We start from the raw sequence: 21,392 nt of genomic DNA, 5'->3' as shown, positions 1-21,392 counted from the left end.
AGGCGACAAGCCACAGACCATCTTCCTTCCATCTCTTTAGGAAGCTGAGCAAGAACTCGCTTTCAACAGTGCTCTTTCTGTGTCCTGGCAACATCTCATACAAAGGCAGCTGATATGCCATTTCTTTTCAGCGCTTAACTCGCAGATTTGGAACTTCTGCTCCTGCCACATTTCCACCTGGCCAACCCGGCTCAGACGAAATGTCTACATCTTCCCCTTCAGCAACGGGGACGAGGCCCAGATGACTGTGCTTCCGCATGCTTAGCAGGAGCAGACAATAGGCTTTTTACAAACCGCCATTGTGCACTGGCTCAGAGAGTGTCAGAATGCACCTATGTCAGAAAGGGCCCTTGGATCTCAGCCGTGCCCTCCATTGCTCTAGAGGTGGAAGGCACAAAGCACTACCTCCTTCCTTCAATTGGAGACCAGCCAGCAACTGTCCTGCTTCCAGCTCTTTAGGAAGCTGGGAAAGCACTCGCATTCCACAGTGCTCTTACAGCGTCCTGGGAAGGTCTCATAAAAAGGCAGCTGAACACAGTGCCTTTTCAGCCCTTAACTCACCAATATGCAACATCTGCTTCTGCCGCATTTCCACCTTGCCAACCCGGCTCAGACGAAATGCCTGCATCTTCCCCTGAAGCGACTGTGCTGATTCCCAAATGATTGAGCATCCACATGCTTAGGAGGCGATAAACTGCATGCCTTTTTCCAACCACCATTTTACACTGCTTAGAGAGCGTCGGAAAGCAGCTATGTCAGAAAGGCCCCTTTGCTCTCAGCCATGCCCTCCATTGCTCTCGAGGTGGAAGGCACAAGGCACTGGTTCTGGATCCACCCCTCAATGGGAGACAAACCACATCTTGGCCTGCTTCCAGCTCTTTAGGAAGTGGAGAAAAAACTCCCTTTCCACAGAGCTCTTACAGCGTCCTGGGAACATCTCATACAAAGGAGGCTGAACGCCGTTTCTTTTCAGCACTTCACTCGCCAGTCTGGGACATCTGCATCCTGCACGTTTCCACCTTGACAACCCGGCTCAGACGAAATGCCTACATCCTCCCCTTGAGCAATGGGGATGAGGCCCATAGGATTGTGGTTCCACATGCTGAGGAGGAGAGAGACAATAGGCTTTTAACTAACCACGAAGTGCAACGGTTGGGAGAGTGTCAGAAAGCACCAATGGCAGAAAGACCCCTTTACTCTCAGCCGCGCCCTCCATTGCTGTACAGGTGGAAGGCACAAAGCTCTGCCTCCATCCTTCAATGGGAGACAAGCCATAAACTGTCTTGCCTCCAGCTCTTTAGGAAGCTGGGAAAGAACTCGCTTTCCACAGTGCTGTTAGCGCATACGAGCAAACTCTCATACCGAGGCAGCTCAAACGCCATTTCTTCCAAGTGATTAACTGGCCGCTTTAGGACTTCCGCTTCTGCCACAGTTCCACCTTGCCAACCCGGCTCAGACGAAATGCCTACACCTTCCCCTTAAGCAACGGGGTCCAAGCCCACATGAGTGTGCTGCCACATGCTTAGCAGGAGCAGACAATAGGCTTTTTACAAACCGCCATTGTGCACTGGCTCAGAGAGTGTCAGAATGCACCTATGTCAGAAAGGGCCCTTTGCTCTGAGCCGTGCCCTCCATTGCTCTAGAGGTGGAAGGCACAAAGCACTGCGTCCATCCTTCAATTGGAGACAAGCCATAAACTGTCTTGCCTCCAGCTCTTTAGGAAGCTGACAAACAACTCGCTTTCCACAGTCCTGTTACAGCAGACCGGGGAACTTCTCATACCAAGGCAGCTCAAATGGCATTTCTTCCCAGCCCTTAACTCGCAGCTTTAGGACTCCTTCTTCTGCCGCAATTCCACCTGGCCAACCCGGCTCAGACGAAATGCCTACATCTTCCCCTGAAGCAACTGGGCTGAGTCCCAAATGATTGAGCGTCCACGTGCTTAGGAGGCGATAGACTGCAAGCCTTTTTCCAACCACCAGTGTGCACTACTGGAGAGAGTGTCGGAAAGCAGTTATGTCAGAAAGACCCCTTTGCTCTCAGCCGTGCCCTTCATTGCTCTAGACGTGGAATGCACAATGCACTGGCTCCCCCACTCAACAGGCGACAAGCCACAGACCATCTTCCTTCCATCTCTTTAGGAAGCTGTGGAAGAACTCGCTTTCAACAGTGCTCTTTCTGTGTCCTGGCAACATCTCATACAAAGGCAGCTGATAGGCCATTTCTTTTCAGCGCTTAACTCGCAGATTTGGAACTTCTGCTCCTGCCACATTTCCACCTGGCCAACCCGGCTCAGACGAAATGTCTACATCTTCCCCTTCAGCAACGGGGACGAGGCCCAGATGACTGTGCTTCCGCATGCTTAGCAGGAGCAGACAATAGGCTTTTTACAAACCGCCATTGTGCACTGGCTCAGAGAGTGTCAGAATGCACCTATGTCAGAAAGGGCCCTTGGATCTCAGCCGTGCCCTCCATTGCTCTAGAGGTGGAAGGCACAAAGCACGGCCTCCATCCTTCAATTGGAGACAAGCCAGCAACTGTCCTGCTTCCAGCTCTTTAGGAAGCTGGGAAAGCACTCGCATTCCACAGTGCTCTTACAGCGTCCTGGGAACGTCTCATACAAAGGCAGCTGAACACCGTGTCTTTTCAGCCCTTAACTCACCAATCTGCAACATCTGCTTCTGCCGCATTTCCACCTTGCCAACCCGGGTCAGACGAAATGCCTGCATCTTCCCCTGAAGCGACTGTGCTGATTCCCAAATGATTGAGCATCCACATGCTTAGGAGGCACTAAACTGCATGCCTTTTTCCAACCACCATTTTACACTGCTTAGAGAGCGTCGGAAAGCAGCTATGTCAGAAAGGCCCCTTTGCTCTCAGCCATGCCCTCCATTGCTCTCGAGGTGGAAGTCACAAGGCACTGGTTCTGGATCCACCCCTCAATGGGAGACAAACCACATCTTGGCCTGCTTCCAGCTCTTTAGGAAGTGGAGAAAAAACTCCCTATCCACAGTGCTCTTACAGCGTCCTGGGAACATCTCATACAAAGGAGGCTGAACGCCGTTTCTTTTCAGCACTTCACTCGCCAGTCTGGGACATCTGCATCCTGCACGTTTCCACCTTGCCAACCCGGCTCAGACGACATGCCTACATCTTCCCCTTGAGCAATGGGGATGAGGCCCATAGGATTGTGGTTCCACATGCTGAGGAGGAGAGAGACAATAGGCTTTTAACTAACCACGAAGTGCAACGGTTGGGAGAGTGTCAGAAGGCACCAATGGCAGAAAGACCCCTTAACTCTCAGTCGCGCCCTCCATTGCTGTAGAGGTGGAGGCACAAAGCACTGCCTCCATCCTTCAATGGGAGACAAGCCATAAACTGTCTTGCCTCCAGCTCTTTAGGAAGCTGGGAAAGAACTCGCTTTCCACAGTGCTGTTACAGCATATGAGGAAACTCTCATACCGAGGCAGCTCAAACGCCATTTCTTCCCAGTGCTTAACTGGCCACTTTAGGACTTCCGCTTCTGCCACAGTTCCACATTGCCAACCCGTCTCAGACGAAATGCCTACATCTTCCCCTTAAGCAACGGGGGCGAAGCCCACATGATTGTGCTGCCACATGCTTAGCAGGAGCAGACAATAGGCTTTTTACAAACCGCCATTGTGCACTGGGTCAGAGAGTGTCAGAATGCACCTATGTCAGAAAGGGCCCTTTGCTCTCAGCCGTGCCCTCCATTGCTCTAGAGGTGGAAGGCACAAAGCACTGCCTCCATCCTTCAATTGGAGACAAACCATAAACTGTCTTGCCTCCAGCTCTTTAGGAAGCTGACAAACAACTCGCTTTCCACAGTCCTGTTACAGCAGACCGGGGAACTTCTCATACCAAGGCAGCTCAAATGGCATTTCTTCCCAGCCCTTAACTCGCAGCTGTAGGACTCCTGCTTCTGCCGCAATTCCACCTGGCCAACCCGGCTCAGACGAAATGCCTACATCTTCCCCTGAAGCAACTGGGCTGAGTCCCAAATGATTGAGCTTCCACGTGCTTAGGAGGCGATAGACTGCACGCCTTTTCCAACCACCAGTGTGCACTACTGGAGAGAGTGTCGGAAAGCAGCTATGTCAGAAAGACCCCTTTGCTCTCAGCCGTGCCCTTCATTGCTCTAGACGTGGAATGCACAATGCACTGGCTCCCCCACTCAACAGGCGACAAGCCACAGACCATCTTCCTTCCATCTCTTTAGGAAGCTGTGGAAGAACTCGCTTTCAACAGTGCTCTTTCTGTGTCCTGGCAACATCTCATACAAAGGCAGCTGATAGGCCATTTCTTTTCAGCGCTTAACTCGCAGATTTGGAACTTCTGCTCCTGCCACATTTCCACCTGGCCAACCCGGCTCAGACGAAATGTCTACATCTTCCCCTTCAGCAACGGGGACGAGGCCCAGATGACTGTGCTTCCGCATGCTTAGCAGGAGCAGACAATAGGCTTTTTACAAACCGCCATTGTGCACTGGCTCAGAGAGTGTCAGAATGCACCTATGTCAGAAAGGGCCCTTGGATCTCAGGCGTGCCCTCCATTGCTCTAGAGGTGGAAGGCACAAAGCACTGCCTCCATCCTTCAATTGGAGACAAGCCAGCAACTGTCCTGCTTCCAGCTCTTTAGGAAGCTGGGAAAGCACTCACATTCCACAGTGCTCTTACAGCGTCTTGGGAACGTCTCATACAAAGGCAGCTGAACACCGTGTCTTTTCAGCCCTTAACTCACCAATCTGCAACATCTGCTTCTGCCGCATTTCCACCTTGCCAACCCGGCTCAGACGAAATGCCTACATCTTCCCCTGAAACGACTGTGCTGATTCCCAAAGGATTGAGCATCCACATGCTTCGGAGGCGATAACCTGCATGCCTTTTTCCAACCACCATTTTACACTGCTTAGAGAGCGTCGGAAAGCAGCTATGTCAGAAAGGCCCCTTTGCTCTCAGCCATGCCCTCCATTGCTCTCGAGGTGGAAGGCACAAGGCACTGGTTCTGGATCCACCACTCAATGTGAGACAAACCACATCTTGGCCTGCTTCCAGCTCTTTAGGAAGTGGAGAAAAAACTCCCTTTCCATAGTGCTCTTACAGCGTCCTGGGAACATCTCATACAAAGGAGGCTGAACGCCGTTTCATTTCAGCACTTCACTCGCCAGTCTGGGACATCTGCATCCTGCACGTTTCCACCTTGCCAAACCGGCTCAGACGAAATGTCTACATCTTCCCCTTGAGCAATGGGAATGAGGCCCATAGGATTGTGGTTCCACATGCAGAGGAGGAGAGAGACAATAGGCTTTTAACTAACCACGAAGTGCAACGGTTGGGAGAGTGTCAGAAGGCACCAATGGCAGAATGACCCCTTAACTCTCAGCCGCGCACTCCATTGCTGTACAGGTGGAAGGCACAAAGCTCTGCCTCCATCCTTCAATGGGAGACAAGCCATAAACTGTCTTGCCTCCAGCTCTTTAGGAAGCTGGGAAAGAACTCGCTTTCCACAGTGCTGTTACAGCATACGAGGAAACTCTCATACCGAGGCAGCTCAAACGCCATTTCTTCCCAGTGCTTAACAGGCCGCTTTAGGACTTCCGCTTCTGCCACAATTCCACCTTGCCAACCTGCCTCAGACGAAATTCCTACATCTTCCCCTTAAGCAACGGGGGCGAAGCCCACATGATTGTGCTGCCACATGCTTAGCAGGAGCAGACAATAGGCTTTTTACAAACCGCCATTGTGCACTGGGTCAGAGAGTGTCAGAATGCACCTATGTCAGAAAGGGCCCTTTGCTCTCAGCCGTGCCCTCCATTGCTCTAGAGGTGGAAGGCACAAAGCACTGCCTCCATCCTTCAATTGGAGACAAGCCATAAACTATCTTGCCTCCAGCTCTTTAGGAAGCTGACAAACAACTCGCTTTCCACAGTCCTGTTACAGCAGACCGGGGAACTTCTCATACCAAGGCAGCTCAAATGGCATTTCTTCCCAGCCCTTAACTCGCAGCTGTAGGACTCCTGCTTCTGCCGCATTTCCACCTTGCCAACCCGGCTCAGACGAAATGCCTACATCTTCCCCTGAAGCGACTGTGCAGATTCCCAAATGATTGAGCATCCACATGCTTAGGAGGCAATAAACTGCATGCCTTTTTCCAACCACCATTTTACACTGCTTAGAGAGCGTCGGAAAGCATCTATGTCAGAAAGGCCCCTTTGCTCTCAGCCATGCCCTCCATTGCTCTCGAGGTGGAAGGCACAAGGCACTGGTTCTGGATCCACCCCTCAATGGGAGACAAACCACATCTTGGCCTGCTTCCAGCTCTTTAGGAAGTGGAGAACAAACTCCCTTTCCACAGTGCTCTTACAGCGTCCTGGGAACATCTCATACAAAGGAGGCTGAACGCCGTTTCTTTTCAGCACTTCACTCGCCAGTCTGGGACATCTGCATCCTGCACGTTTCCACCTTGACAACCCGGCTCAGACGAAATGCCTACATCCTCCCCTTGAGCAATTGGGATGAGGCCCATAGGATTGTGGTTCCACATGCTGAGGAGGAGAGAGACAATAGGCTTTTAACTAACCACGAAGTGCAACGGTTGGGAGAGTGTCAGAAAGCACCAATGGCAGAAAGACCCCTTTACTCTCAGCCGCGCCCTCCATTGCTGTAGAGGTGGAAGGCACAAAGCACTGCCTCCATCCTTCAATGGGAGACAAGCCATAAACTGTCTTGCCTCCAGCTCTTTAGGAAGCTGGGAAAGAACTCGCTTTCCACAGTGCTGTTAGCGCATACGAGCAAACTCTCATACCGAGGCAGCTCAAACGCCATTTCTTCCCAGTGCTTAACTGGCCGCTTTAGGACTTCCGCTTCTGCCACAGTTCCACCTTGCCAACCCGCCTCAGACGAAATGCCTACACCTTCCCCTTAAGCAACGGGGTCGAAGCCCACATGATTGTGCTGCCACATGCTTAGCAGGAGCAGACAATAGGCTTTTTACAAACCGCCATTGTGCACTGGCTCAGAGAGTGTCAGAATGCACCTATTTCAGAAAGGGCCCTTTGCTCTGAGCCGTGCCCTCCATTGCTCTAGAGGTGGAAGGCACAAAGCACTGCCTCCATCCTTCAATTGGAGACAAGCCATAAACTGTCTTGCCTCCAGCTCTTTAGGAAGCTGACAAACAACTCGCTTTCCACAGTCCTGTTACAGCAGACCGGGGAACTTCTCATACCAAGGCAGCTCAAATGGCATTTCTTCCCAGCCCTTAACTCGCAGCTGTAGGACTCCTGCTTCTGCCGCAATTCCACCTTGCCAACCCGGCTCAGACGAAATGCCTACATCTTCCACTGAAGCAACTGGGCTGAGTCCCAAATGATTGAGCGTCCACGTGCTTAGGAGGCGATAGACTGCACGCTTTTTCCAACCACCAGTGTGCACTACTGGAGAGAGTGTCGGAAAGCAGCTATGTCAGAAAGACCCCTTTGCTCTCAGCCGTGCCCTTCATTGCTCTAGACGTGCAATGCACAATGCACTGGCTCCCCCACTCAAGAGGCGACAAGCCACAGACCATCTTCCTTCCATCTCTTTAGGAAGCTGTGGAAGAACTCGCTTTCAACAGTGCTCTTTCTGTGTCCTGGCAACATCTCATACAAAGGCAGCTGATATGCCATTTCTTTTCAGCGTTTATACTCGCAGATTTGGAACTTCTGCTCCTGCCACATTTCCACCTGGCCAACCTGGCTCAGACGAAATGTCTACATCTTCCCCTTCAGCAACGGGGACGTGGCCCAGATGACTGTGCTTCCGCATGCTTAGCAGGAGCAGACAATAGGCTTTTTACAAACCGCCATTGTGCACTGGCTCAGAGAATGTCAGAATGCACCTATATCTGAAAGAGCCCTTGGATCTCAGGCGTGCCGTCCATTGCTCTAGAGGTGGAAGGCACAAAGCACTGCCTCCATCCTTCAATTGGAGACCAGCCAGCAACTGTCCTGCTTCCAGCTCTTTAGGAAGCTGGGAAAGCACTCGCATTCCACAGTGCTCTTACAGCATCCTGGGAACGTCTCATACAAAGGCAGCTGAACACCGTGTCTTTTCAGCCCTTAACTCACCAATCTGCAACATCTGCTTCTGCCGCATTTCCACCTTGCCAAACCGGCTCAGAAGAAATAGCTACATCTTCCCCTGAAGTGACTGTGCTGATTCCCAAATGATTGGTCATCCACATGCTTAGGAGGCGATAAACTGCATGCCTTTTTCCAACCACAATTTTACACTGCTTAGAGAGCGTCGGAAAGCACCTATGTCAGAAAGGCCCCTTTGGTCTCAGCCATGCCCTCCATTGCTCTCGAGGTGGAAGGCACAAGGCACTGGTTCTGGATCCACCCCTCAATGGGAGACAAACCACATCTTGGCCTGCTTCCAGCTCTTTAGGAAGTGGAGATAAAACTCCCTTTCCACAGTGCTCTTACAGCGTCCTGGGAACATCTAATACAAAGGAGGCTGAACGCCGTTTCTTTTCAGCACTTCACTCGCCAGTCTGGGACATCTGCATCCTGCACGTTTCCACCTTGCCAACCCGGCTCAGACGAAATGCCTACATCTTCCCCTTGAGCAATGGGGATGAGGCCCATAGGATTGTGGTTCCACATGCTGAGGAGGAGAGAGACAATAGGCTTTTAACTAACCACGAAGTGCAACGGTTGGGAGGGTGTCAGAAGGCACCAATGGCAGAAAGACCCCTTTACTCTCAGCCGCGCCCTCCATTGCTGTAGAGGTGGAAGGGACAAAGCACTGCCTCCATCCTTCAATGGGAGACAAGCCATAAACTGTCTTGCCTCTAGCTCTTTGGGAAGGTGGGAAAGAACTCGCTTTCCACAGTGCTGTTACAGCATACGAGGAAACTCTCATACCGAGGCAGCTCAAACTCCATTTCTTCTCAGTGCTTAACTGGCCGCTTTAGGACTTCCGCTTCTGCCACAGTTACACCTTGCCAACCCGCCTCAGAGGAAATGCCTACATCTTCCCCTTAAGCAACGGGGGCGAAGCCCACATGATTGTGCTTCCACATGCTTAGCAGGAGCAGACAATAGGCTTTTTACAAACCGCCAATGTGCACTGGGTCAGAGAGTGTCAGAATGCACCTATGTCAGAAAGGGCCCTTTGCTCTCAGCCGTGCCCTCCATTGCTCTAGAGGTTGAAGGCACAAAGCATTGCCTCCATCCTTTAATTGGAGACAAGCCATAAACTGTCTTGCCTCCAGCTCTTTAGGAAGCTGACAAACAACTCGCTTTCCACAGTCCTGTTACAGCAGACCGGGGAACTTCTCATACCAAGGCAGCTCAAATGGCATTTCTTCCCAGCCCTTAACTCGCAGCTTTAGGACTCCTTCTTCTGCCGCAATTCCACCTTGCCAACCCCGCTCAGACGAAATGCCTACATCTTCCCCTGAAGCAACTGGGCTGAGTCCCAAATGATTGAGCGTCCACGTGCTTAGGAGGCGATAGACTGCACGCCTTTTTCCAACCACCATTGTGCACTGCTGGAGAGAGTGTCGGAAAGCAGCTATGTCAGAAACACCCCTTTACTCTCAGCCGTGCCCTTCATTGCTCTAGACGTGGAATGCACAATGCACTGGCTCCCGCCCTCAAGCGGCGACAAGCCACAGACCATCTTCCTTCCATCTCTTTAGGAAGCTGAGCAAGAACTCGCTTTCAACAGTGCTCTTTCTGTGTCCTGGCAACATCTCATACAAAGGCAGCTGATATGCCATTTCTTTTCAGCGCTTAACTCGCAGATTTGGAACTTCTGCTCCTGCCCCATTTCCACGTGGCCAACCCGGCTCAGACGAAATGTCTACATCTTCCCCTTCAGCAACGGGGAGGAGGCCCAGATGACTGTGCTTCCGCATGCTTAGCAGGAGCAGACAATAGGCTTTTTACAAACCGCCATTGTGCACTGGCTCAGAGAGTGTCAGAATGCACCTATGTCAGAAAGGGCCCTTGGATCTCAGCCGTGCCCTCCATTGCTCTAGAGGTGGAAGGCACAAAGCACTGCCTCCATCCTTCAATTGGAGACAAGCCAGCAACTGTCCTGCTTCCAGCTCTTTAGGAAGCTGGGAAAGCACTCGCATTCCACAGTGCTCTTACAGCGTCCTGGGAAGGTCTCATAAAAAGGCAGCTGAACACAGTGCCTTTTCAGCCCTTAACTCACCAATCTGCAACATCTGCTTCTGCCGCATTTCCACCTTGCCAACCCGGCTCAGACGAAATGCCTACATCTTCCCCTGAAGCGACTGTGCTGATTCCCAAATGATTGAGCATCCACATGCTTAGGAGGCAATAAACTGCATGCCTTTTTCCAACCACCATTTTACACTGCTTAGAGAGCGTCGGAAAGCAGCTATGTCAGAAAGGCCCCTTTGCTCTCAGCCATGCCCTCCATTGCTCTCGAGGTGGAAGGCACAAGGCACTGCTTCTGGATCCACCCCTCAATGGGAGACAAACCACATCTTGGCCTGCTTCCAGCTCTTTAAGAAGTGGAGAAAAAACTCCCTTTCCACAGTGCTCTTACAGCGTCCTGGGAACATCTCATACAAAGGAGGCTGAACGCCGTTTCTTTTCAGCACTTCACTCGCCAGTCTGGGACATCTGCATCCTGCACGTTTCCACCTTGCCAACCCGGCTCAGACGAAATGCCTACATCTTCCCCTTGAGCAATGGGGATGAGGCCCATAGGATTGTGGTTCCACATGCTGAGGAGGAGAGAGACAATAGGCTTTTAACTAACCACGAAGTGCAACGGTTGGGAGAGTGTCAGAAAGCACCAATGGCAGAAAGACCCCTTTACTCTCAGCCGCGCCCTCCATTGCTGTAGAGGTCGAAGGCACAAAGCACTGCCTCCATCCTTCAATGGGAGACAAGCCATAAACGGTCTTGCCTCCAGCTCTTTACGAAGCTGGGAAAGAACTCGCTTTCCACAGTGCTGTTACAGCATACGAGGAAACTCTCATACCGAGGCAGCTCAAATGCCATTTCTTCCCAGTGCTTAACTGGCCGCTTTAGGACTTCCGCTTCTGCCACAGTTCCACCTTGCCAACCCGCCTCAGACGAAATGCCTACATCTTCCCCTTAAGCAACTGGGGCCAAGCCCACATGATTGTGCTGCCACATGCTTAGCAGGAGCATGTAGACAATAGGCTTTTTACAAACCGCCATTGTGCACTGGGTCAGAGAGTGTCAGAATGCACCTATGTCAGAAAGGGCCCTTTGCTCTCAGCCGTGCCCTCCATTGCTCTAGAGGTGGAAGGCAGAAAGCACTGCCTCCATCCTTCAATTGGAGACAAGCCATAAACTGTCTTGCCTCCAGCTCTTTAGGAAGCTGACAAACAACTCGCTTTCCACAGTCCTGTTACAGCAGACCGGGGAACTTCTCATACCAAGGCAGCTCAAATGGCATTTCTTCCCAGCCCTTAACTCGCAGCTGTAGGACTCCTGCTTCTGCCGCAATTCCACCTTGCCAACCCGGCTCAGACGAAATGCCTACATCATCCCCTGAAGCAACTGGGCTGAGTCCCAAATGATTGAGCGTCCACGTGCTTAGGAGGCGATAGACTGCACGCCTTTTTCCAACCACCATTGTGCACTGCTGGAGAGAGTGTCGGAAAGCAGCTATGTCAGAAAGACCCCTTTGCTCTCAGCCGTGCCCTTCATTGCTCTAGACGTGGAATGCACAATGCACTGGCTCCCCCCCTCAAGCGGCGACAAGCCACAGACCATCTTCCTTCTATCTCTTTAGGAAGCTGAGCAAGAACTCGCTTTCAACAGTGCTCTTTCTGTCTCCTGGCAACATCTCATACAAAGGCAGCTGATATGCCATTTCTTTTCAGCGCTTAACTCGCAGATTTGGAACTTCTGCTCCTGCCACATTTCCACCTGGCCAACCCGGCTCAGACGAAATGTCTACATCTTCCCCTTCAGCAATGGGGACGAGGCCCAGATGACTGTGCTTCCGCATGCTTAGCAGGAGCAGACAATAGGCTTTTTACAAACCGCCATTGTGCACTGGCTCAGAGAGTGTCAGAATGCACCTATGTCAGAAAGGGCCCTTGGATCTCAGCCGTGCCCTCCATTGCTCTAGAGGTGGAAGGCACAAAGCACTGCCTCCATCCTTCAATTGGAGACAAGCCAGCAACTGTCCTGCTTCCAGCTCTTTAGGAAGCTGGGAAAGCACTCGCATTCCACAGTGCTCTTACAGCGTCCTGGGAAGGTCTCATAAAAAGGCAGCTGAACACAGTGCCTTTTCAGCCCTTAACTCACCAATCTGCAACATCTGCTTCTGCCGCATTTCCACCTTGCCAACCCGGCTCAGACGAAATGCCTACATCTTCCCCTGAAGCGACTGTGCTGATTCCCAAATGATTGAGCATCCACATGCTTAGGAGGCAATAAACTGCATGCCTTTTTCCAACCACCATTTTACACTGCTTAGAGAGCGTCGGAAAGCAGCTATGTCAGAAAGGCCCCTTTGCTCTCAGCCATGCCCTCCATTGCTCTCGAGGTGGAAGGCACAAGGCACTGCTTCTGGATCCACCCCTCAATGGGAGACAAACCACATCTTGGCCTGCTTCCAGCTCTTTAAGAAGTGGAGAAAAAACTCCCTTTCCACAGTGCTCTTACAGCGTCCTGGGAACATCTCATACAAAGGAGGCTGAACGCCGTTTCTTTTCAGCACTTCACTCGCCAGTCTGGGACATCTGCATCCTGCACGTTTCCACCTTGCCAACCCGGCTCAGACGAAATGCCTACATCTTCCCCTTGAGCAATGGGGATGAGGCCCATAGGATTGTGGTTCCACATGCTGAGGAGGAGAGAGACAATAGGCTTTTAACTAACCACGAAGTGCAACGGTTGGGAGAGTGTCAGAAAGCACCAATGGCAGAAAGACCCCTTTACTCTCAGCCGCGCCCTCCATTGCTGTAGAGGTCGAAGGCACAAAGCACTGCCTCCATCCTTCAATGGGAGACAAGCCATAAACGGTCTTGCCTCCAGCTCTTTAGGAAGCTGGGAAAGAACTCGCTTTCCACAGTGCTGTTACAGCATACGAGGAAACTCTCATACCGAGGCAGCTCAAATGCCATTTCTTCCCAGTGCTTAACTGGCCGCTTTAGGACTTCCGCTTCTGCCACAGTTCCACCTTGCCAACCCGCCTCAGACGAAATGCCTACATCTTCCCCTTAAGCAACGGGGGCCAAGCCCACATGATTGTGCTGCCACATGCTTAGCAGGAGCATGTAGACAATAGGCTTTTTACAAACCGCCATTGTGCACTGGGTCAGAGAGTGTCAGAATGCACCTATGTCAGAAAGGGCCCTTTGCTCTCAGCCGTGCCCTCCATTGCTCTAGAGGTGGAAGGCACAAAGCACTGCCTCCATCCTTCAATTGGAGACAAGCCATAAACTGTCTTGCCTCCAGCTCTTTAGGAAGCTGACAAACAACTCGCTTTCCACAGTCCTGTTACAGCAGACCGGGGAACTTCTCATACCAAGGCAGCTCAAATGGCATTTCTTCCCAGCCCTTAACTCGCAGCTGTAGGACTCCTGCTTCTGCCGCAATTCCACCTTGCCAACCCGGCTCAGACGAAATGCCTACATCATCCCCTGAAGCAACTGGGCTGAGTCCCAAATGATTGAGCGTCCACGTGCTTAGGAGGCGATAGACTGCACGCCTTTTTCCAACCACCATTGTGCACTGCTGGAGAGAGTGTCGGAAAGCAGCTATGTCAGAAAGACCCCTTTGCTCTCAGCCGTGCCCTTCATTGCTCTAGACGTGGAATGCACAATGCACTGGCTCCCCCCCTCAAGCGGCGACAAGCCACAGACCATCTTCCTTCTATCTCTTTAGGAAGCTGAGCAAGAACTCGCTTTCAACAGTGCTCTTTCTGTCTCCTGGCAACATCTCATACAAAGGCAGCTGATATGCCATTTCTTTTCAGCGCTTAACTCGCAGATTTGGAACTTCTGCTCCTGCCACATTTCCACCTGGCCAACCCGGCTCAGACGAAATGTCTACATCTTCCCCTTCAGCAATGGGGACGAGGCCCAGATGACTGTGCTTCCGCATGCTTAGCAGGAGCAGACAATAGGCTTTTTACAAACCGCCATTGTGCACTGGCTCAGAGAGTGTCAGAATGCACCTATGTCAGAAAGGGCCCTTGGATCTCAGCCGTGCCCTCCATTGCTCTAGAGGTGGAAGGCACAAGGCACTGGTTCTGGATCCACCCCTCAATGGGAGACAAACCACATCTTGGCCTGCTTCCAGCTCTTTAGGAAGTGGAGAAAAAACTCCCTTTCCACAGTGCTCTTACAGCGTCCTGGGAACATCTCATACAAAGGAGGCTGAACGCCGTTTCTTTTCAGCACTTCACTCGCCAGTCTGGGACATCTGCATCCTGCACGTTTCCACCTTGACAACCCGGCTCAGACGAAGTGCCTACATCCTCCCCTTGAGCAATGGGGATGAGGCCCATAGGATTGTGGTTCCACATGCTGAGGAGGAGAGAGACAATAGGCTTTTAACTAACCACGAAGTGCAACGGTTGGGAGAGTGTCAGAAAGCACCAATGGCAGAAAGACCCTTTTACTCTCAGCCGCGCCCTCCATTGCTGTAGAGGTGGAAGGCACAAAGCACTGCCTCCATCCTTCAATGGGAGACAAGCCATAAACTGTCTTGCCTCCAGCTCTTTAGGAAGCTGGGAAAGAACTCGCTTTCCCCAGTGCTGTTAGCGCATGCGAGCAAACTCTCATACCGAGGCAGCTGAAACGCCATTTCTTCCCAGTGATTACCTGGCCGCTTTAACTTCCGCTTCTGCCACAGTTCCACCTTGCCAACCCGGCTCAGACGAAATGCCTACATCTTCCCCTTAAGCAATGGGGGCGAAGCCCACATGATTGTGCTGCCACACGCTTAGCAGGAGCAGACAATAGGCTTTTTACAAACCGCCATTGTGCACTGGCTCAGAGAGTGTCAGAATGCACCTATGTCAGAAAGGGCCCTTTGCTCTCAGCCGTGCCCTCCATTGCTCTAGAGGTGGAAGGCACAAAGCACTGCCTCCATCCTTCAATTGGAGACAAGCCAGCAACTGTCCGGCTTCCAGCTCTTTAAGAAGCTGGGAAAGCACTCGCATTGCACAGTGCTCTTACAGCGTCCTGGGAACGTCTCATACAAAGGCAGCTGAACACCGTGTCTTTTCAGCCCTTAACTCACCAATCTGCAACATCTGCTTCTGCCGCATTTCCACCTTGCCAACCCGGCTCAGACGAAATGCCTACATCTTCCCCTGAAGCGACTGTGCTGATTCCCAAATGATTGAGCATCCACATGCTTAGGAGGCGATAAACTGCATGCCTTTTTCCAACCACCATTTTACACTGCTTAGAGAGCGTCGGAAAGCAGCTATGTCAGAAAGGCCCCTTTGCTCTCAGCCATGCCCTCCATTGCTCTCGAGGTGGAAGGCACAAGGCACTGGTTCTGGATCCACCCCTCAATGGGAGACAAACCACATCTTGGCCTGCTTCCAGCTCTTTAGGAAGTGGAGAAAAAACTCCCTTTCCACAGTGCTCTTACAGCGTCCTGGGAACATCTCATACAAAGGAGGCTGAACGACGTTTCTTTTCAGCACTTCACTCGCCAGTCTGGGACATCTGCATCCTGCACGTTTCCACCTTGACAACCCGGCTCAGACGAAGTGCCTACATCCTCCCCTTGAGCAATTGGGATGAGGCCCATAGGATTGTGGTTCCACATGCTGAGGAGGAGAGAGACAATAGGCTTTTAACTAACCACGAAGTGCAACGGTTGGGAGAGTGTCAGAAAGCACCAATGGCAGAAAGACCCCTTTACTCTCAGCTGCGCCCTCCATTGCTGTAGAGGTGGAAGGCACAAAGCACTGCCTCAATCCTTCAATGGGAGACAAGCCATAAACTGTCTTGCCTCCAGCTCTTTAGGAAGCTGGGAAAGAACTCGCTTTCCACAGTGCTGTTACAGCATACGAGGAAACTCTCATACCGAGGCAGCTCAAACGCCATTTCTTCCAAGTGCTTACCTGGCCGCTTTAGGACTTCCGCTTCTGCCACAGTTCCCCCTTGCCAACCCGGCTCAGACGAAATGCCTACATCTTCCCCTTAAGCAATGGGGGCGAAGCCCACATGATTGTGCTGCCACATGCTTAGCAGGAGCAGACAATAGGCTTTTTACAAACCGCCATTGTGCACTGGCTCAGAGAGTGTCAGAATGCACCTATTTCAGAAAGGGCCCTTTGCTCTGAGCCGTGCCCTCCATTGCTCTAGAGGTGGAAGGCACAAAGCACTGCCTCCATCCTTCAATTGGAGACAAGCCATAAACTGTCTTGCCTCCAGCTCTTTAGGAAGCTGACAAACAACTCGCTTTCCACAGTCCTGTTACAGCAGACCGGGGAACTTCTCATACCAAGGCAGCTCAAATGGCATTTCTTCCCAGCCCTTAACTCGCAGCTGTAGGACTCCTGCTTCTGCCGCAATTCCACCTGGCCAACCCGGCTGAGACGAAATGCCTACATCTTCCCCTGAAGCAACTGGGCTGAGTCCCAAATGATTGAGCGTCCACGTGCTTAGGAGGCGATAGACTGCACGCTTTTTCCAACCACCAGTGTGCACTACTGGAGAGAGTGTCGGAAAGCAGCTATGTCAGAAAGACCCCTTTGCTCTCAGCCGTGCCCTTCATTGCTCTAGACGTGGAATGCACAATGCACTGGCTCCCCCACTCAAGAGGCGACAAGCCACAGACCCTCTTCCTTCCATCTCTTTAGGAAGCTGTGGAAGAACTCGCTTTCAACAGTGCTCTTTCTGTGTCCTGGCAACATCTCATACAAAGGCAGCTGATATGCCATTTCTTTTCAGCGTTTATACTCGCAGATTTGGAACTTCTGCTCCTGCCACATTTCCACCTGGCCAACCTGGCTCAGACGAAATGTCTACATCTTCCCCTTCAGCAACGGGGACGTGGCCCAGATGACTGTGCTTCCGCATGCTTAGCAGGAGCAGACAATAGGCTTTTTACAAACCGCCATTGTGCACTGGCTCAGAGAATGTCAGAATGCACCTATATCTGAAAGAGCCCTTGGATCTCAGGCGTGCCGTCCATTGCTCTAGAGGTGGAAGGCACAAAGCACTGCCTCCATCCTTCAATTGGAGACCAGCCAGCAACTGTCCTGCTTCCAGCTCTTTAGGAAGCTGGGAAAGCACTCGCATTCCACAGTGCTCTTACAGCGTCCTGGGAACGTCTCATACAAAGGCAGCTGAACACCGTGTCTTTTCAGCCCTTAACTCACCAATCTGCAACATCTGCTTCTGCCGCATTTCCACCTTGCCAAACCGGCTCAGAAGAAATAGCTACATCTTCCCCTGAAGCGACTGTGCTGATTCCCAAATGATTGGTCATCCACATGCTTAGGAGGCGATAAACTGCATGCCTTTTTCCAACCACCATTTTACACTGCTTAGAGAGCGTCGGAAAGCAGCTATGTCAGAAAGGCCCCTTTGCTCTCAGCCATGCCCTCCATTGCTCTCGAGGTGGAAGGCACAAGGCACTGGTTCTGGATCCACCCCTCAATGGGAGACAAACCACATCTTGGCCTGCTTCCAGCTCTTTAGGAAGTGGAGAAAAAACTCCCTTTCCACAGTGCTCTTACAGCGTCCTGGGAACATCTAATACAAAGGAGGCTGAACGCCGTTTCTTTTCAGCACTTCACTCGCCAGTCTGGGACATCTGCATCCTGCACGTTTCCACCTTGCCAACCCGGCTCAGACGAAATGCCTACATCTTCCCCTTCAGCAATGGGGATGAGGCCCATAGGATTGTGGTTCCACATGCTGAGGAGGAGAGAGACAATAGGCTTTTAACTAACCACGAAGTGCAACGGTTGGGAGGGTGTCAGAAGGCACCAATGGCAGAAAGACCCCTTTACTCTCAGCCGCGCCCTCCATTGCTGTAGAGGTGGAAGGGACAAAGCACTGCCTCCATCCTTCAATGGGAGACAAGCCATAAACTGTCTTGCCTCTAGCTCTTTGGGAAGGTGGGAAAGAACTCGCTTTCCACAGTGCTGTTACAGCATACGAGGAAACTCTCATACCGAGGCAGCTCAAACTCCATTTCTTCTCAGTGCTTAACTGGCCGCTTTAGGACTTCCGCTTCTGCCACAGTTACACCTTGCCAACCCGCCTCAGAGGAAATGCCTACATATTCCCCTTAAGCAACGGGGGCGAAGCCCACATGATTGTGCTTCCACATGCTTAGCAGGAGCAGACAATAGGCTTTTTACAAACCGCCAATGTGCACTGGGTCAGAGAGTGTCAGAATGCACCTATGTCAGAAAGGGCCCTTTGCTCTCAGCCGTGCCCTCCATTGCTCTAGAGGTTGAAGGCACAAAACATTGCCTCCATCCTTTAATTGGAGACAAGCCATAAACTGTCTTGCCTCCAGCTCTTTAGGAAGCTGACAAACAACTCGCTTTCCACAGTCCTGTTACAGCAGACCGGGGAACTTCTCATACCAAGGCAGCTCAAATGGCATTTCTTCCCAGCCCTTAACTCGCAGCTTTAGGACTCCTTCTTCTGCCGCAATTCCACCTTGCCAACCCGGCTCAGACGAAATGCCTACATCTTCCCCTGAAGCAACTGGGCTGAGTCCCAAATGATTGAGCGTCCACGTGCTTAGGAGGCGATAGACTGCACGCCTTTTTCCAACCACCATTGTGCACTGCTGGAGAGAGTGTCGGAAAGCAGCTATGTCAGAAACACCCCTTTACTCTCAGCCGTGCCCTTCATTGCTCTAGACGTGGAATGCACAATGCACTGGCTTCCGACCTCAAGCGGCGACAAGCCACAGACCATCTTCCTTCCATCTCTTTAGGAAGCTGAGCAAGAACTCGCTTTCAACAGTGCTCTTTCTGTGGCCTGGCAACATCTCATACAAAGGCAGCTGATATGCCATTTCTTTTCAGCGCTTAACTCGCAGATTTGGAACTTCTGCTCCTGCCCCATTTCCACGTGGCCAACCCGGCTCAGACGAAATGTCTACATCTTCCCCTTCAGCAACGGGGAGGATGACCAGATGACTGTGCTTCCGCATGCTTAGCAGGAGCAGACAATAGGCTTTTTACAAACCGCCATTGTGCACTGGCTCAGAGAGTGTCAGAATGCACCTATGTCAGAAAGGCCCCTTGGATCTCAGCCGTGCCCTCCATTGCTCTAGAGGTGGAAGGCACAAAGCACTGCCTCCATCCTTCAATTGGAGGCAAGCCAGCAACTGTCCTGCTTCCAGCTCTTTAGGAAGCTGGGAAAGCACTCGCATTCCACAGTGCTCTTACAGCGTCCTGGGAAGGTCTCATAAAAAGGCAGCTGAACACCGTCTCTTTTCAGCCCTTAACTCACCAATCTGCAACATCTGCTTCTGCCGCATTTCCACCTTGCCAACACGGCTCAGACGAAATGCCTACATCTTCCCCTGAAGCGACTGTGCTGATTCCCAAATGATTGAGCATCCACATGCTTAGGAGGCGATAAAGTGCATGCCTTTTTCCAACCACCATTTTACACTGCTTAGAGAGCGTCGGAAAGCAGCTATGTCAGAAAGGCCCCTTTGCTCTCAGCCATGCCCTCCATTGCTCTCGAGGTGGAAGGCACAAGGCACTGCTTCTGGATCCACCCCTCAATGGGAGACAAACCACATCTTGGCCTGCTTCCAGCTCTTTAGGAAGTGGAGAAAAAACTCCCTTTCCACAGTGCTCTTACAGCGTCCTGGGAACATCTCATACAAAGGAGGCTGAACGCCGTTTCTTTTCAGCACTTCACTCGCCAGTCTGGGACATCTGCATCCTGCACGTTTCCACCTTGACAACCCGGCTCAGACGAAATGCCTACATCCTCCCCTTCAGCAATGGGGATGAGGCCCATAGGATTGTGGTTCCACATGCTGAGGAGGAGAGAGACAATAGGCTTTTAACTAACCACGAAGTGCAACGGTTGGGAGAGTGTCAGAAAGCACCAATGGCAGAAAGACCCCTTTACTCTCAGCCGCGCCCTCCATTGCTGTAGAGGTGGAAGGCACAAAGCACTGCCTCCATCCTTCAATGGGAGACAAGCCATAAACTGTCTTGCCTCCAGCTCTTTACGAAGCTGGGAAAGAACTCGCTTTCCACAGTGCTGTTACAGCATACGAGGAAACTCTCATACCGAGGCAGCTCAAACGCTATTTCTTCCCAGTGCTTAACTGGCCGCTTAAGGACTTCCGCTTCTGCCACAGTTCCACCTTGCCAACCCGCCACAGACGAAATGCCTACATCTTCCCCTTAAGCAACGGGGGCGAAGCCCACATGATTGTGCTGCCACATGCTTAGCAGGAGCAGACAATAGGCTTTTTACAAACCGCCATTGTGCACTGGCTCAGAGACTGTCAGAATGCACCTATGTCAGAAAGGGCCCTTTGCTCTGAGCCGTGCCCTCCATTGCTCTAGAGGTGGAAGGCACAAAGCACTGCCTCCATCCTTCAATTGGAGACAAGCCATAAACTGTCTTGCTCCAGCTCTTTAGGAAGCTGACAAACAACTCGCTTTCCACAGTCCTGTTACAGCAGACCGGGGAACTTCTCATACCAAGGCAGCTCAAATGGCATTTCTTCCCAGCCCTTAACTCGCAGCTGTAGGACTCCTGCTTCTGCCGCAATTCGACCTTGCCAACCCGGCTCAGACGAAATGCCTACATCTTCCCCTGAAGCAACTGGGCTGAGTCCCAAATGATTGAGCGTCCACGTGCTTAGGAGGCGATAGACTGCACGCCGTTTTCCAACCACCATTGTGCACTGCTGGAGAGAGTGTCGGAAAGCAGCTATGTCAGAAAGACCCCTTTGCTCTCAGCCGTGCCCTTCATTGCTCTCGACGTGGAATGCACAATGCACTGGCTCCCCCCCTCAAGCGGCGACAAGCCACAGACCATCTTCCTTCCATCTCTTTAGGAAGCTGTGGAAGAACTCGCTTTCAACAGTGCTCTTTCTGTGTCCTGGCAACATCTCATACAAAGGCAGCTGGTATGCCATTTCTTTTCAGCGCTTAACTCGCAGATTTGGAACTTCTGCTCCTGCCACATTTCCACCTGGCCAACCCGGCTCAGACGAAATGTCTGCATCTTCCCCTTCAGCAACGGGGACGAGGCCCAGATGACTGTGCTTCCGCATGCTTAGCAGGAGCAGACAATAGGCTTTTTACAAACCGCCATTGTGCACTGGCTCAGAGAGTGTCAGAATGCACCTATGTCAGAAAGGGCCCTTGGATCTCAGCCGTGCCCTCCAT

The sequence above is a fragment of the Equus caballus genome, unplaced genomic scaffold, assembly GCF_041296265.1.
Source record: "Equus caballus isolate H_3958 breed thoroughbred unplaced genomic scaffold, TB-T2T haplotype2-0000440, whole genome shotgun sequence".
NCBI lineage: Eukaryota > Metazoa > Chordata > Mammalia > Perissodactyla > Equidae > Equus > Equus caballus.
Note: the sequence above shows the minus strand (reverse complement) of the source record.